Genomic DNA, 15699 nt, shown 5'->3' on the forward strand with positions numbered 1-15699 from the left:
GTCAAGGTGAGAAAGAAAGCTACTAGGTCCGGTACTTGAACTGCAGCCAGCCATATAAGAGTCCAGTGCCTTAATCACCATGCCACCTGCTGGCCCCAGGAGACATGTTTTTATGTGACAGGAACGCACTGTAGCAGAGTCAGAGCTATGTCTGAAGACCTGCCACTTACTGGTATGTGATCTTGGGCAGGGTGCTTAGCCTCATCTAGAAAATACAGACATAGGGAACCAGCAGTTAGCGTAATGGCTATGTCGCTGGACTCCCACATAGTCGACCGCGGTTTGCGTCCCAGACCCGGTGGCTTAAAACTCACGCTGGGCGCGTGTGCGTGCGTGCCCAAGATCCCGAGAAGAGAATGAAGGAGAAGGGATTGCGGCGTGACCATCCCCCCTGGGGGGGTGATTTCTCGCTTTCTGTCTCTCTGTCTCTCTCTGTCTGTTTGGCGAGCGCACGTGCCCTATAGTGAAAACACCTCTCCAAAAAAAAAAGAAAATACAGACATATAAAATATAAAGTTGCATGTTACATGATTGTTGGGAGGAATAAATGAGATAATCAAAGTAAAGTGCTTGAGAGGCTGACAGGTGGCATGGTGGTTAAGGGTGCTGGACTCCCACATGGCTGGTTCAAGTCTCAGATCTGGTAGCTTGCTTGCTTTCTCACTTTCTCTCTGTCTCTCACACTCTGTCTGGTCAAATTAAAATAAATAAATTAACTTAAATAATTATTTAAGAAAAAATAAAGTGCTTGGTATTCCACCTAAGATAATGGTAAGTGTTGAATAAATAGTAGCTAGTGCTACTATTCATTTATTCATTCAATAAATATTTACTGAGTGCATATGACTTAGTGTTCTGTTAAGTCATTGGGAAAGCCATGCGTGTTTTTCAATGCAAAAATGTGTCATGACTTTCCAGACAACCCAATAGATATTAGGAATAGAGCAGTGAACAAAATATACAAGAAATCTCAACCATCATGGACCTTCCACTCTAAAACTCCGTATTTCACCATTTTTTATGTGTGTTTAGTAATTTTCAACTTACAAAAGTTGCAAAAATAATATGAAGTTCCCATATCTCATATTCCTTTCACTCAGCTTCCACAAAAGTTTACATCTTTTATCATCATAATATTATTGTCAAAATCAGGAACTTAAGGTTAATTTAGAGCTATTAACTAATCTATAGCTCTTATTTGAAATTTCACCTTCATTTTTTAACAGTTTATTTCATGAGAGTGACACAGAGAAAGAGAGTGACGGCACCAGCAGATGGCATAATGGTTATGCTGAACTTCCACGTAGTTGACTGTGGTTCGAATCCTGGACCCAGCAGCTTAAACTTAGGCCAGGCGCATGTGTGTGCATGCCCAAAATCCTGAGAGGGGGGTTGCGGCATGGACAACGCCCTGGGGAGTAATTTCTCGCTTTTCTGTCTCTCTGTCTCTCTCTGTCTTTCTGGCAAGCGCCCACACCCTATAGCAAAAACCTCCCCAAAAAAGAAAAAAGAAAGAGTGAAAGAGAAAGAAAGCAAGAGAGAGAGAGAGAGACAAGCACCTTCAACAAGACTCTGTGCTATGATCCCCCACCCCCACTCTTCTATCCAGAAAGGAGCATGTACAGGTCAACCAGGAACTGAACCTGCAATGTTTTATATAGATCCAGCATCACTTCGGCAGTATGTTGTTGCTGCACCACCAAACTGCTCCCACCTTTTTAATTTTTTAAAAAATTTTATTTGTAGAGGGCACATACTACATGCATAAGAGAGAGGAAAATTGATAAAACACCTCCCTGTGAGGTATGTTCATGCCACAATCCTCCATTTCTATCTATGTAGTGTGTTCTGTGTAGTGTGTTTCTCAAGTTACTGGATCTAGAACTTGAACTGTGGATTCAGCCACCTTAACCATGAAGCCATGGGCTAGCCCCCCACTTTTTTTATAACCCCCATAGGGCATACATGCATGCATGAGAGAGAGGGAAAGTGAGCAATCACTTCCTCAGAGGGATGGCCACACCACGATCCCTTATTCTCTGTTCTCTTCCTGAGATTTTGGGCATGCATGCACATGTGTTTGGTGTGCTTTTCAAGCTTCTGAGTCTGGGACTTCAAACTGTGGTCAGCCATGTGGGAATCCAACGCTTTAACCACCATACTACTTGCTGGCCTTCCCCACCTTCATATTTTTTTTTTCTTTTTCTTTTTTTCCTATAACGTGCGCTTGCCAGAAAGACAGACAGAAAATGAGAAATCACCCCCTGGGGAGATGGCCACGCCGCAGTCCTTTCTCCTCCATTCTCCTCTCGAGATCTTGGGCATGCATGCACATACGCCCAGCATGAGTTTAAGCCACTGGATCTGGGACTTGAACTGTGGTCGACTACATGGGAGTCCAGTGACATAGCCATTATGCTAACTGCTGATCCCCCCACCTTCACTTTTCAAAAACAGTTTTTTCTAGAATAAATTCTAGGTTGGCAGTTATTTTACCATTCCATTGTCTTCTGGTTTCCATTATTTCTGTTGAGAAGTCAGGTTTTAGTCTTATTTTTGCTCCTTTGAAAGTAATGTATCCTTTATCTCTGACTGCTTTTTGGATAGTTCTCCTTAGTTTTCATTTTTTCCAGTTTTACTATAAATAGCTTTCTTCTCTTTCTCCCTCCCTCCTTCCTTTCTTTTTTCTCTTTTCAAAGGGAGCATGAGCTCACCAGAGAGAGAGAGAGAAAAAGCACCCCTTCCACTCCCATGGGTTGTGGCCACACTGCAATCCCTTCTCCATTTCTTCATCCAATTAAGACTTTGGGCTTGTATGTACATATGTCTGGTATGTTTTTCAAGACCTAAGGTCAGGTGTTAAATTGCTATTGACTATGTAAGATCTGGCTTTCTTACCTACTAGGCTATGGGGCTGGAGTGGTTTGTGGGTTTTGTTTATTTGTTTGTTTGTTTTTAGTTTTTGCTGGAGGGTATATGTGCTCACCAGAGAGAGACAGAGAAAGACAAAGAGAGAAGGAAAGTGAGAAATCATCCCCTGGAGGGATAGTTAGAGCACAATCCCTTCTCCTCTAGTCTCTTTGGATTTGGTGCATACATGCACACGTGCAGGGCAAGTTTTCAAACCGCCAGTTCCTGGATTTGAACCCTGGAGTTGGTCGCGTGGATCCAGCACCTTAACTATCATACCCTACTAGCCCCATGTTTTAAAATGTTGAAACTGTTTGGTGTTCTTTGTGCTTCTTGAACCTGTAGATTAACATCTCTTATCAGTTTTAGAAAATTCTCAATTATTAGCTGTTCAAATTTATCTATTCTACTCTGTTTGTTCCTTTTAGGATTCCAGTTATACATACATTAGACCTTTTTATGGTGTCCTCTATCTTTTATGCATTTTTTATTTTCTATAATTTCATCTTTTTTGTGCCATTTTTGGATATTTTCTTCTAACTTATTTTCCAGTTCATTAGTTCTCTCTTAATTTGTGTCTAATTTGCAGTTAAACCTATCTACTGAGTTCTTAATTCCAACTTTTTTTTTTAGTTCAAGAATTCTATTCAGTTTTTGTCTGTTTCTTTACGTCTGGTCTTTCATTTGCTTGAACATAGTAAAGTGTGTTATTACAAAGGCCATACTTTATTATCTGGATTCCCTGTGGGTTCATTTTTATTATCTATTTCATCTGTTCATTTTTTACTCCATTGTCTTATCTTTTGTAATACTTTTTATTTTTTAGTTGAGTGCTGTATATTGTATATTAAAAGTTATAGATCTAATGTGAGGCATTGAATGATACTATCTTTCTTCTGAAAGGGTTTATTTACATTTGCTTCTGGCAGATGGCCTGGACACTAATAAATCCTGGATGACTTCATTCTCTTCAAGGGTTGAAATGATTTGAAGCTAGGTGTAAATATCAGGAAGGACTGATTTCCAGGTATAATTCTTCAGGGTGCTAGAAGAGACTTAGGGGTCTTTAAGAATCCTTTTCTCCCACTGGATGAGTTCTGAACTCTCACAGACACAGACACACACACACACACACTTTTTTCTTTTTTTTTTTTTTTACTGGTACTCCATGCTTCAAGAATCATTTGAAACTCAGGAACTTAATGTTAATTCAAAACTGTTAACTGCTCAGTCTGTCAGCTACATTTTTCAGAACTGGCAGAGGCCCCTAAAACTAACAGCAGGTATAATACCTTATTTTGAAGTGGTGATAAATGTAAAGAATATTTTGAACTCTCTCGTACAACCACAATATAAGGTGGTATAAAAATAATTGAGATTGGGGCTGGCAGGTGGTGTGGTGGTTGGGATGCTGGACTCCCACATGGCTGACCACAGTTCAAGTCCTGGACCTGGAGGCTTGCTTTCCTACTTTGCCTTTCTCTCTCTGGTCAAATTAAACAAATAATAATGATGATAATAAATGAAATACAAATTTTTAAAAAATTGAGATTCTATTGTTGACTAAGTTACAGGTGCTGCTAATTGTACTACATTTACATTCATAACTGAAGGTAATGATGCATTTCAGTTAGAGGGTCGTAAAAATACATGTATAAAATTTCCCCATTTTAATTGGTGGATCCCTCGAATTCAATCCATGAGCCCTTCTCTTTAGAATTCCTGCTCAAGGAGAAAAGTAGCACTGAATACATGGCCCACCTCTCTGGGTTTTATTTCCTCATAACCTGGCCTTGTCATTTTTCATTTGCCTTGGTGGCTCTCTGATGAGTTCAAACATACCTTTAATAATTCATCCAGTTTTTCTCCACCAGGAAGATTACTAAAATGCCTTTATTTAACTTTATTTATTTATTTATTTATTTATTTTTAATTTGACCAGAGAGGGAGGGAGAGAGAGACATTGAGAAAGTGAGAAAGCAAGCTGCCAGGTCCAAGACTCAAACCACAGTCAGCCATGTGGGAGTCCAGTGCCCTTAATCACTACCTGCTGGCCCTGCCTTGTTTATTTTTATTGGTAAAGGAACCCCTTTAGTTTTAGAACTTGGCATTCTAGTAGAGTAAGATTATATTAGCAGAGGTAGAAAATATTATACACTTCAAGGGTAATAAAAGAATCCATAATACTTTTGAAATTTTGTAAAAGAAACAGAAGATGCCATGAATATGCATGAGAGAGATACAGCATTCCGGCAGCGTTCTGATGCCACAGTTTACTCTCAGCCTCGGCTAGCCTGGTTCATGTACATACATGTGCCTGGTACTCTGGGAGGTTTCCAAATAGGAAGTGGCAACCTTCCCATGTGGGTCTGCCTCGCATCACATTTTAATTCTGCACACCATCCTGCTCGAGAATCTAATTTGACTCATATAGGACTTGTAGCAATTGAAAATCAACAAATAGAAAATATATAATTAGAACACAGCTAATTTGTGTAGTGCTCAACTATGTTGAAATAAGAAGAAAGGCAAAGTAAGGGACAGTAGCTTGTAAACACTGAGAAGGAAACCCACTGCCTGGTCTTCTTGTAATATTTTTTCACTGTTATAATAGCTTTATCTTGCATTTTACAGAAATCTATGAATGTTTTTTTAAAAAGTACCTCCTTACCCCATATCACGTTTCTCTGACAGTTGTTGAAATATGCAATGAGTATGTTAACAGTTGAGCATCTTGCTTGAGCAAGGATCGCCAACCAATCACTTGCCCAAGAACTTAGCAGCTTTTCTTAGCAGTTTTTTTGTTTTTTTGGGGTTTTTGTTTTTTGTTTTTTTAAGAGAGATTTTTTTGCTATAGGGTGTATGCCCTTGCCAGGGAGACAGAAAGTAAAAAAATCACACCCCTGGGGAGATGGCCACACCACAATCCCTTCTCCTCCCAGGATTTGAGGTACACATGTACACATGCCTGGCATGAGATTTTTTTTTTAGTTTAATTTAATTTTTTGTTATTTAATTTGATGAGAGAAGAAGAGCGAGGGAGGGAAAATAAGAGAGCAGCCAGCCAGGTCTGAGACTTGGACTGTGGTCCGCCATGCAGGAGTCTAACACTTCAACCACCACGCCACCTGCTGGTCCCTTGGCGACTTTTAAGCCACTGGTCTGGATTCAAACTGTGGTTGACTATGGGGGAGCCCAGTGACCTGTTATGCCATCTGCTGGTCCCTCTATCTTATTTTTAATGCAATAGTATATCCATGCTTTGGTAAACATATCCCAACAAATCTCCACAAGGCACTGCAAAATCAGTGTTAGCTTTGGTACAGAGCTGTGCTCGCTGGCCTGGGACAGCCTGGAAGCCGGTTTGATGTGGGCAACAGAGCATGGAGAACGGCAAGTTCCGCACTGAAATAGAGTTGGGTATCCTTACTCGTATTGTGTCTGGTGATCGGCACGTGGTATATTTCCTCAGGACATTTTCCATCTGTTTCTGTTGGAATCCTCCTTTAATCACTAGTTTTATTACCATCCATTGACCCACTTGTTTGGGAGATCTTTGGGTTGACGATGTAATAGTTTACAGATATCTGTAAAGCTGACCAAATAAGTTTTCTTGGTTCCCACATGGACCACTTGTGGAGATTTCATGACAAATTTCCTTTCCTCTCCAGCAACCATACCTGGATTCTTTTCCCAAATGGTGTTAAACACTCGATTCAGTAGCTCCTCATATGATGTGTCTTCTCTTTCTGAGCCTCCCCAAGCAGGGCCTGTCTAGTTACTGAATGAGATACCGTTACCTTTTTTGCTGTTATCATCATCTACAGCTTCATATTTCTGTAGTATTTCATCCTCATTTGGGAACTTAACATTCTTTTTTTATTGCCAAGCATTATGACAAGTTTCCTCTGGTTCTTGAACATCACTTTCAGTCTTAAGATTCTTTATACCTTGTTCAGCTTCATCAATATCAAATACCTATTTTTTTCCTTATTTTTCTTTTGATTAAATGAGTTCAAGTCATTTAAGTCACCAAAAGCATATTCTTTCCTACTTTGCTCTTCACCAGCTTCCATGTCTTTGCCCTCAGTCGGCTCTGGTTCCATTTCCTTTGTTTCTGAGGGCTGGGTTTCTTCTGTCTACACATCCCCTTCCTTGTCTAACATAAAAAGCTTCTTCTTTTTCTTCTTGCTCATAGTAGGGTCAATAATCATCTCATCCCTGGAAATGGCTGTGACTTGAGTGGGCCCAGAATACCTTCGTTTAATTTTTAAAATGATTATTTGCTGTATGCAGTTACTGTGCCAGACATAGTCAAGGAATTTATTGTCATGTGAAAATAATAGATACAAAAACAAAGCATTAGAACTGCTGGACTAATGAATAAACCATGTAGGATAAGTGATTATTTGTACAGTCAGGATTCACAGATGGCTGCTGTTCAACTTGGGCCTAGAAGAATGTATAGATGATTATCAGACAGAGGACGGAGAATGGAACTCTGGGAAGGGAAGCCTTCATGGGAAGAAGATAGAAATGAAAAAGCAGATCCTAGGTTTGATATGACTTGAATACAAGAAAGTAAGTTGGGGACGGTGGATGGAAATCATGGTGAGAAATGAAATCCCTGAGAAGAGGGACTGGCTGGTCTTTTAAAAAAAAAAAAAAAAAAAAAAAAAATCTCACTTTGGGGCCAGTGGGTGGCATAGTAGTTAAAGTGCTGGGCTCCTACATGGCCGACTGCAGTTTGAGTTCCAGACTTGGCAGCTTGAAAATCACTCCAGGTGTGTGTGTGTGTGTGTATGTGTGTGTGTGTGTCCAAAATCCCAGGAGGAAAATGAAGGAGAAAGATTGCAGCATGGCCATTCCCCCTACCCCCAGGGGTGATTTTTCACTTTCCCCCTTACTGTCTCTGTCTCTCTCCGAGAGTGCACATGCCCTATGGCAAAAACCTTAAAAAAAACTCACTTTATACAAATTCTGTAGCAGTAAATGTTCTTGACTAAAGCACCAGAAACTGACTCTGGCCATATTAAGTGAGAAGAGACATTAGTGGAAATAAAGGTCAGTTTCAGTAACTGCTTGTGGATCAGATTGTTGTTGAGAGACCTTCGCTCAGTTTCCTGTGCTCAACATCCCTAAGATCTGTTGATTCCTGTCTGTTTTCCAAGACTGGTTTTTCAGCCACCTGTGGATTTTATGAGCCACTAATACTCTTCTAGCAAAGCCTTTTTTTGCTTAACATAGCGACATTTGTTTTCTGTTGCAATCAAGAACCCTTGTAATAATCAATTTTTGTATATTCACAGGTCATTTAGAACTGTATTAGTTATCATATAAAACTGAATTCTTACAAACTTTATGTGCCAGTGACTTTTAAAGGGAAAAAGGAAGAGGGAGATTAGACTTTATTTTTATTTACAAGTAATACTTAGATTTTGTTTGCTATTTAGCACCATCCCTGGTAAATTTTTTCTCCTGTCAACTTTTAGTGTGATTCATAGGAAAATATTGGAAATTGCCAACAGAGCAGTCAGTATTCACAAGTATCAGAAGCTTCCTTGGAAAGTCATCTCATCAGTTTTCCTGGTTGAGAGTGGGCCTTCTCGATAGTTGCTTCAGTGATGGTAAAAATTCCCCCAAATGCTTCCTAATAATATTATTTTAAAATGTTTTATAATTTGCTATAGGGCATATATGCTCACTAGAGAGGGGTAGGGGACAGAGAGGAACAGAAAGAGAGAGAGAGGGAAAGTGAGAAATCACTCCTCAGGGTGGTTGGCCATACTCCAATCCCTTCTCCATTCTCTAGGGATTTTGGACATGCATGCACACATGCCTGGTGTCTTTTTCAAGCTACCATGTCCAGGACTCAAACCATGCAGTTGGCCATGCGGGATCCAGCTGCCTTAACCACCAGCCACCTGCTGTTTGCCTGAAATATTTGAGATAAAGGAAGAATGAACATAGTCGGACTAATTTTGAAATTTTTGCATGGTGAGAAGTGGAGTTAAACCTGTGTTAGGAATTTGAAATAGTTATCAGCCACAGCTTTTCCCCAAAATAGATATTTTTCTCAGTCTGTCATAGGTTGTTTATATTGAAAAACCTGTGAATGATCCATTTAAAATATAGATATATATATTTCACTTTTTTCTTATGAACCTGAGAAACATGCTAGATGGTAGAAATTGAAGAGAAGTCTCTGATATTGACATCATTGAAAGATGACTGGAAAGAAGATAAGAATTCGAGTGTACATATCAGGGGATAGGAATTTAGGAGTATTGACTTCTGACTTGTGGTTGTTGAAATTTGAAAAGAGATTGAATAGGGGGATGAAAGTAGAGATTGTTCTCTCTCCAGCACCCTTTTAATTTAACCAAGCCACAGAAACCAAGCTTTTAGGTGTGAGCATGATTTCATAGATGCACTATTGAACTTTTCAGGAGTAATATGAGGAAGAAATTCAGAACTGTATCTCTTAGGTGCGAAAAAACTTCAAATGGGGACCAGCAGATGGCGTAATGGTTACATTGCTGGACTCCCACGCAGTGATCAGAGTTCGAGTCCCGGACCCAGTGGCTTAAAACTCATGCTTGGCACGTGGCTTAAAACTCATGCTTGGTACGTGTGCGTGTGTGTGCCCAAGATCCTGAGAGGAGAATGGAGGAGAAGGGATTGTGATGTGGCCATCCATCCAGAGGGTAATTTCTCACTTCCTGTCTGTCTACCTCTCTGGTGAGCGTACACAACCTATAGCAAAAATCTCTCTCTAGAACAAACAGGAAAAAAAAAAAAAAGTTTAATTGTTGACGATGTGTTCATCCTCATCACACTTCAGTTTTTCCTCTGAGAGCTGTGGATTTGCTTGTCTTGTATGGCTTTTTAAGAATATAACTTCATTCATAATCAGCGTATTGCTCTCTGTTATTGTTTTCATGTCAGAGTGCATGCACACATGGGGCAAGTTCATCACACCATGACCCCGTTTCCCTAGCCCTCAGCTTTTTAGGATTTTGGGTGCCCTCATGTATGTCCTTAGTGTTTTCAGGCCAACCTGGGGATCTGAACCTGTGATCGACCCCTTGGCTTTTAGACTGCAGCTCAGTTCTGTACGGACTATACCACCTAGGCTAGGCTGATTTCCTCTCCATTGTTCATGCCCTAGTCAGCAGGTTTTCCAACCCATTTTCTTTTCTGACATATCCTTATAAATGTCTAAATTTTTCTTACCGCAAAATAGATTAGACAGTTTTTCAGTAATAAAACTTGGTATGAGCATGTTGTGGTATGGATGATAAGTGAATAAGTATATACTTATCAGATGTTTATATAAGGCCTACTACATCCAGGTCAGGCAGTGAGTAAGTAAAATAGTTCGTTTCATTCAGATAGCATAAGTTCTATGAAGAAAACAAAGGAGTTGGGAACCAGCAGTTAGTGTAATGGCTATGTCACTGGATTCCCACGTAGTCGACTGCGGTTCGCATCCTGGACCTGGTGGCTTAAAAAACTCACGCTGGGCGTGTGTGTGTGCGTGCCCAAGATCCTGAGAGGAGAATGGAGGAGAAGGGATTGTGGTGTGACCATCCCCCCTGGGGGGTGATTTCTCGCTTTCTCTCTCTCTGTCTCTCTCTGTCTGTCTGGTGAGTGCACGTGCCCTATAGCAAAAACCTCTCCAAAAAAAAAAAAAAGAAAGAAAAGAAAACAAAGGGAGACATTAGGGTACTGAATGACTGGGCTATGGGAATGACTCTGACATAGAAGTCAGAGAAGGCTTCACTGAAGCCATCTATTGCTATTTTTTTTTTTTTTAAATAATTATTTCAGAGGAGCTGGCAGGTGGCATGGTGGTTAAGGGCACTGAACTCCTACATGGCAGACCACGGTTTGAGTCCCTGGACGTGGCGGCTTGCTTTCTCACTTTCTCACTCACTCTGTCCCTCTCTGGTTAAATAAAATAAAATAAAAATCAATAAAATAATAATAATAATTTTTTTAAAGAATTGGGCCACCTGCCATCCCCTATTTTTTGATAGTTGCTTAAAGAAAGAGGTAGTCTTTTAAAATATCTATTCTTGGGGCCAGTAGGTGGTGTGATGGTTAGGGGTGTTATACTTCCACAACTTGACCGTGACTCAAGTCCTAGACATAGCAGCTTGCTTTTTCACTCTGTCTCTCTCTTTCTCTCTCTCTCTTTTCCTCTTTGCCCCTCTCTGGTCAAATTAAAAAATAATTAAATAAATAAAGTTAAATAAAATCTTAAAAAAATATATTCTTGATTAAAGGAATGGAGAGAGATCAGGAAGAAGAAAAATTGCAATCTATCGCTGTATGCAGGGAGGAAGAAAAAAGAACAAGAGGAGAAGCTTACACTTGTACTTTTAGCTGCTTTGAAAATAATTTGTGACCCCTGACCTTTCTTCCAGGCGTATGATGATGGAGCTGGCTGACAGGTCCGATTAGGCTTGCTGTGGGAGCTGTGGCTTTGAATTATGCCACTAGGTCTTCTCTCAGGCCCTTCCACACAGGTCAGAACCAGGGCTCTCCCAGACTCTACGGGAGTCACGGTCTGAGTCTTCTTTTCCCTCTATCCTTTTTGGGAATGCAAGGGAAAAGGAGTTTTTGATGTTACTAAGGCCAGATATTCTTGGGTCTAATGTTAAAGTTCAAAAAGAATTTTTCAGAAAGAACCCTTTTATTCTTTGTTACTTAGAAAGTACTTGGTCCTCTTGCTCTCTGGCTGTGTTGGTGCCATTTGGACAGAATAGTGACTACTACTATATTTATTTAAGTTCTACATTTCATATTTATGGAGTATTTACTTGGTGTTTAATTTTATGCTAGGTGCTGCGAAGGATAAAAAAGGAAACGTGCTATCATATGCTCTGGCCTCAAATTGTGCAATTTACTTATTTATTATTTTAAAATAGTATTAATATTATTATAATATTATCTTCAAAGTTTGTTTATTTCATGAAGGAGCAAGACAGAGGCAATACCCCCAACAAAACCTTGATGCCGCATTCCACCCCTAGCTTCAGCCAGCCCTGGACCCTGGGCACATGCACTCCCCGTAGGGAGTCTTAGAGCGGTCCCTTGGTGGGAACTCTGAACCTTCCTTCGTGGATCTGACTCGCGGAGGGTCACACTTTACTGCTGTGCCACTGTTTGGCCCAGAGCATGAGCAGTCCAAAGGGAAAACATACATGGTAGGGCTCTTTCATTTGCAGGTCACAGAAACTCAGCATAGAATGGTGAGAAAGAGGGACCAGGACTTGGCGTAATGGCTATGTCGCTGAACTCCCATGTAGCCGACCACAGTTCGAGTCCAGACCCAGTGGCTTAAACTCATCGGGCATATGTGCATGCGTGCCCAAGATCCTGAGAGGAGAATGGAGGAGAAGGGATTGTGGCATGGCCATCCCCCCTAGGGGGGTGATTTCTTGCTTTATTTCTCTCTGTCTTTCTGTCGAGCGCACACACCCTATAGCAAAAACCTCTCCAAAAAATAAAAAGAATGGTGAGAGAGAGAGAATGAATTAATGTAAATGTTAATGAATATGGATTTAACTGGCTCATGCAACCAAAAGGTCGATGGTAGGTAGTCTGACTTTAAACAGGCTAAATACAGGTATTTAAATGATGACATCAGAAATCGTCCTCTCTCCATCCAGCTCTCCTGTTTTCTCTCTCTGCAAGGTTGGCTCACCTAGCAGCATGAGGGCCATTAGCAGCTCTAGGCCCGTACCTATCAAGTATAGTAATTCTGATTGAAAAAGAATCTCTCTTTCCCAGTAGTTCTAGCAAAACAAGTCCTGGCCTGATGCTTCTTGGACTGTCTTATATCACATACCCAGCTAAGCCAGTCATAGTGACCAGGCAAAAGGAATAAGCTGATTAGACTGGCCTGGTGTCTACCTCTGGTTATTTTATTTTATTATTTATTTACTTAAAAATTTTTAAAAGAATCATTTTATTCAACTTTAGTTGTTATCATTTTTTTTTATTTGACCAGAGAAAGATAGCGAGAGAGAGGGAAAGTAAGAAAGCAAGCTGCCTGTCTCAGGACTTGAACTGCGGTCAGCCACGTGGAAGTCCAGTGCCTTTAACCACCATACCACCTGTCAGCACTCTCTGGTTATTTTAAAACCATTAGTTGAATACCTAAATTCAGCCTGTTTGAAGCCATACCCATAAGCCTTTTTGAATACACAGCTAGTTAAATTCATTTAATAATGAATTAAGTATACTCATTTTAAAAAAAGAATTATTTAATTTTGTTTGTTTGTTTGTGTTAATTTGACCAGAGAGAGAGACACACACACACACACAGAGAGATATAAAGAGAGAGAAAGTGAGAAAGCAAGCTACCAGGTCCAGGACTCAAACTGTGGTTAGCCATGTGGGAGTGTCCAGTGCCTTAATACATGGCCGACCTGCTGGTCCCCTGAGTATACTCATTTTTTAAACCACATAGTGAAGGAGTAAAGTGTGGTTTAAGTTCCCTGGAGAAAAATCAGCATACTGTTACTGGGAAACAAGAAAGTGGCATGTTGGAGATGGGAAAAAGTTACAGTTTACATACCAGAAAAAAAAAAAAAAAGAGGGACCATCAGTTAGCATAATGACTATGTTGTTGTACTCCCACGTAGTCGACTGTGGTTTGAGTCCCAGACCCAGTGGCATAAACTTACACCGGGCGCGTGTGCGTGCCCAAAATCCCGAGAGGAGAATGGAGGAGAAGGGATTGCGGCGTGACCATCCCCTCTGGGGGGTGACTTCTCGCTTTCTGTCTCTCTGTCTCTCTCTGTCATTCTGGTGAATGTACGTGCCCTATAGCAAAAACATCTCTAAAAAAAAAAAAAACAAAACAAAACAAAAAAACTATTATTCTGTAATGATTGTGAACCTACTGTATGCCTGACATCATACTAGTGAAGGGTATAAGATGAAGAGCCAGTTGGACTTGAAGAACCTTGTACTCAAGGAGAAAAACATAGGCATAACTACTGAGACACTAATAAATAGTGCCAAGTAGAATTTTAGGCAACATGGGCCCAGTGCATGGTGTAGTAGTTAAGGTGCTGGACTCCTACATGGCCGACCACGTGTTGAGTCCCAGATCCAGTGGCTTAAAACTCATGAGTGTTCGTGCGTGCCCCGAATTCTGAGAGAAGAATGGAGAAGAAGGGACCATGGCATGGCCATCCCTCTTGAGGAGGTGATTTCTCGCTTCCTGTCTCTTTGTCTCTCTGTCTCCCTGGTGAGCACATGTGCCCTATAGCAAAAATCTCTCTCTAAAATGGAAATTTTAAAAAAAGAATTCTACACAACGTATTTTGGGATAAATAAAAGGAGAGGTTTATTCTGACTAGGAATTTTGGGAGAAAATTCTCTAGATAGAGATGGCACCAAAAAAAAAAAAAAAAGAGAGAGAGATGGCACCTCAGGTGATTCTTAAAAGGTGAATAATAAAGAATGGGAACTTAGCAGGGAGATATTAGGAAAGGCAAAAGGCCTATGGTTGACAGGACTCAGGACGTAAAATAGAGGGGGGCGTTAGAGAGATACTTGGTCATTATAATGCCCTACCCTTCTATGACTAGAAGGATGTCATTGCCATTGACTGAGATAATTCAGTTTAGGAAATGTTTCTTACATACCCCCATATGCCTGAGTTTATGATAAGTGCTGGTGAAACAGTGATTACTAAGGCAGCCCCTCCCTTGAGGGTACTCACAATAAAATCAGCCCATAGTGAAACTGCATTTTGAGATACGTGAAAGGTCAGGGTGATCAGAACGTATAGAAGAACGTCTTAACTGAGCTTAAAAGGCCAGGGTGTCTGAGTGGGGTAGTCCTTTAATCTGAGTCTCCTTTTTCTAGTTTTTTAATTTTTTTATTATTATTTTTTTTTATTTTAGAATTTTGCTCTAGGGCATGTATGCTCACCAGAGAGACAAAGAAACAGAAAACAAGAAATCACCCTCCAGAGGGGATGACCATGTGACAGTCCCTTCTCCTCCATTCTCCTCTTGGAATTTTGTTCTTGCACACACATGTATCCAGCTTGGATTTCAAGCTGCCTGGGACTTGAACCGCAATTGATCATGTAGGAGTCTAGCGCCTTAACCACTATGCCACCTGCTGGCTCCTCTAATTTTTTTTTAAAATCAAAGTTATACATGCAAACTATTTGAAGGATAAAATAGTTACATGAAAATTACTAGGAAAGAATAGTGTTCCCCAACTCTCTCAATGTAATTTCTCATTCCCGAGGGGTAAGTGTGTTTAATACCTTTGAGTAAAATCTCTAAATAACTTGGTTACGTTGCTGCTTCTTGACTTTTTGGTTTTAGGCATTATCTGTGTCCTCTCGTTAACATACCTCACCATACATATACACTTTTACTTCCTCCTCCCCCCCCCCAGATCCCACACTGGTGATTTGGATTATGCCATTACTAATGTTTACATTTTGTAACCATGTAAACACTATTGACATGTAAGCCATGTTGCACAACCTTTTATCCCTGGGATTATCTTTCCTTTATTTATTTATTTTTTTTGGTTTGTTTGATTTCCTATGAGTTTATCACAAATTACCTCCCAACTCTACCCAACTGAGTGGATCTCCCATTAACTCAGTACTATACCGGTTATTTTCTCTTCGTCCCTGAACATTTTTCTACTCTGCAGGGCTGACCTGTGTAGACTATAGTCTATCATTTCCCTTTCACTCTAGTTTTGGGTCAAAGGCAGTAGAGGACATTAGCAGGAGTT

At 40.4% G+C, this 15699-nt stretch overlaps 1 protein-coding gene and 1 pseudogene across 1 annotated transcript in view; one reads left to right on the forward strand and one right to left on the reverse strand.

Moving 5' to 3' along the window:
* Positions 1-15699, forward strand: part of CSTPP1 (centriolar satellite-associated tubulin polyglutamylase complex regulator 1) — a 224113-nt gene that overhangs the window by 56523 nt on the left and 151891 nt on the right. The gene's annotated exons all lie outside the window — the stretch shown is intronic.
* LOC102488024 (eukaryotic translation initiation factor 2 subunit 2 pseudogene) overlaps positions 6149-15699 on the reverse strand; it is a 38676-nt pseudogene continuing 29125 nt past the window's right edge.

Source organism: Tupaia chinensis, unplaced genomic scaffold (genome assembly GCF_000334495.1).
Source record: "Tupaia chinensis unplaced genomic scaffold, TupChi_1.0 Scaffold000561_1, whole genome shotgun sequence".
NCBI classification, from domain to species: Eukaryota; Metazoa; Chordata; class Mammalia; order Scandentia; family Tupaiidae; genus Tupaia; species Tupaia belangeri.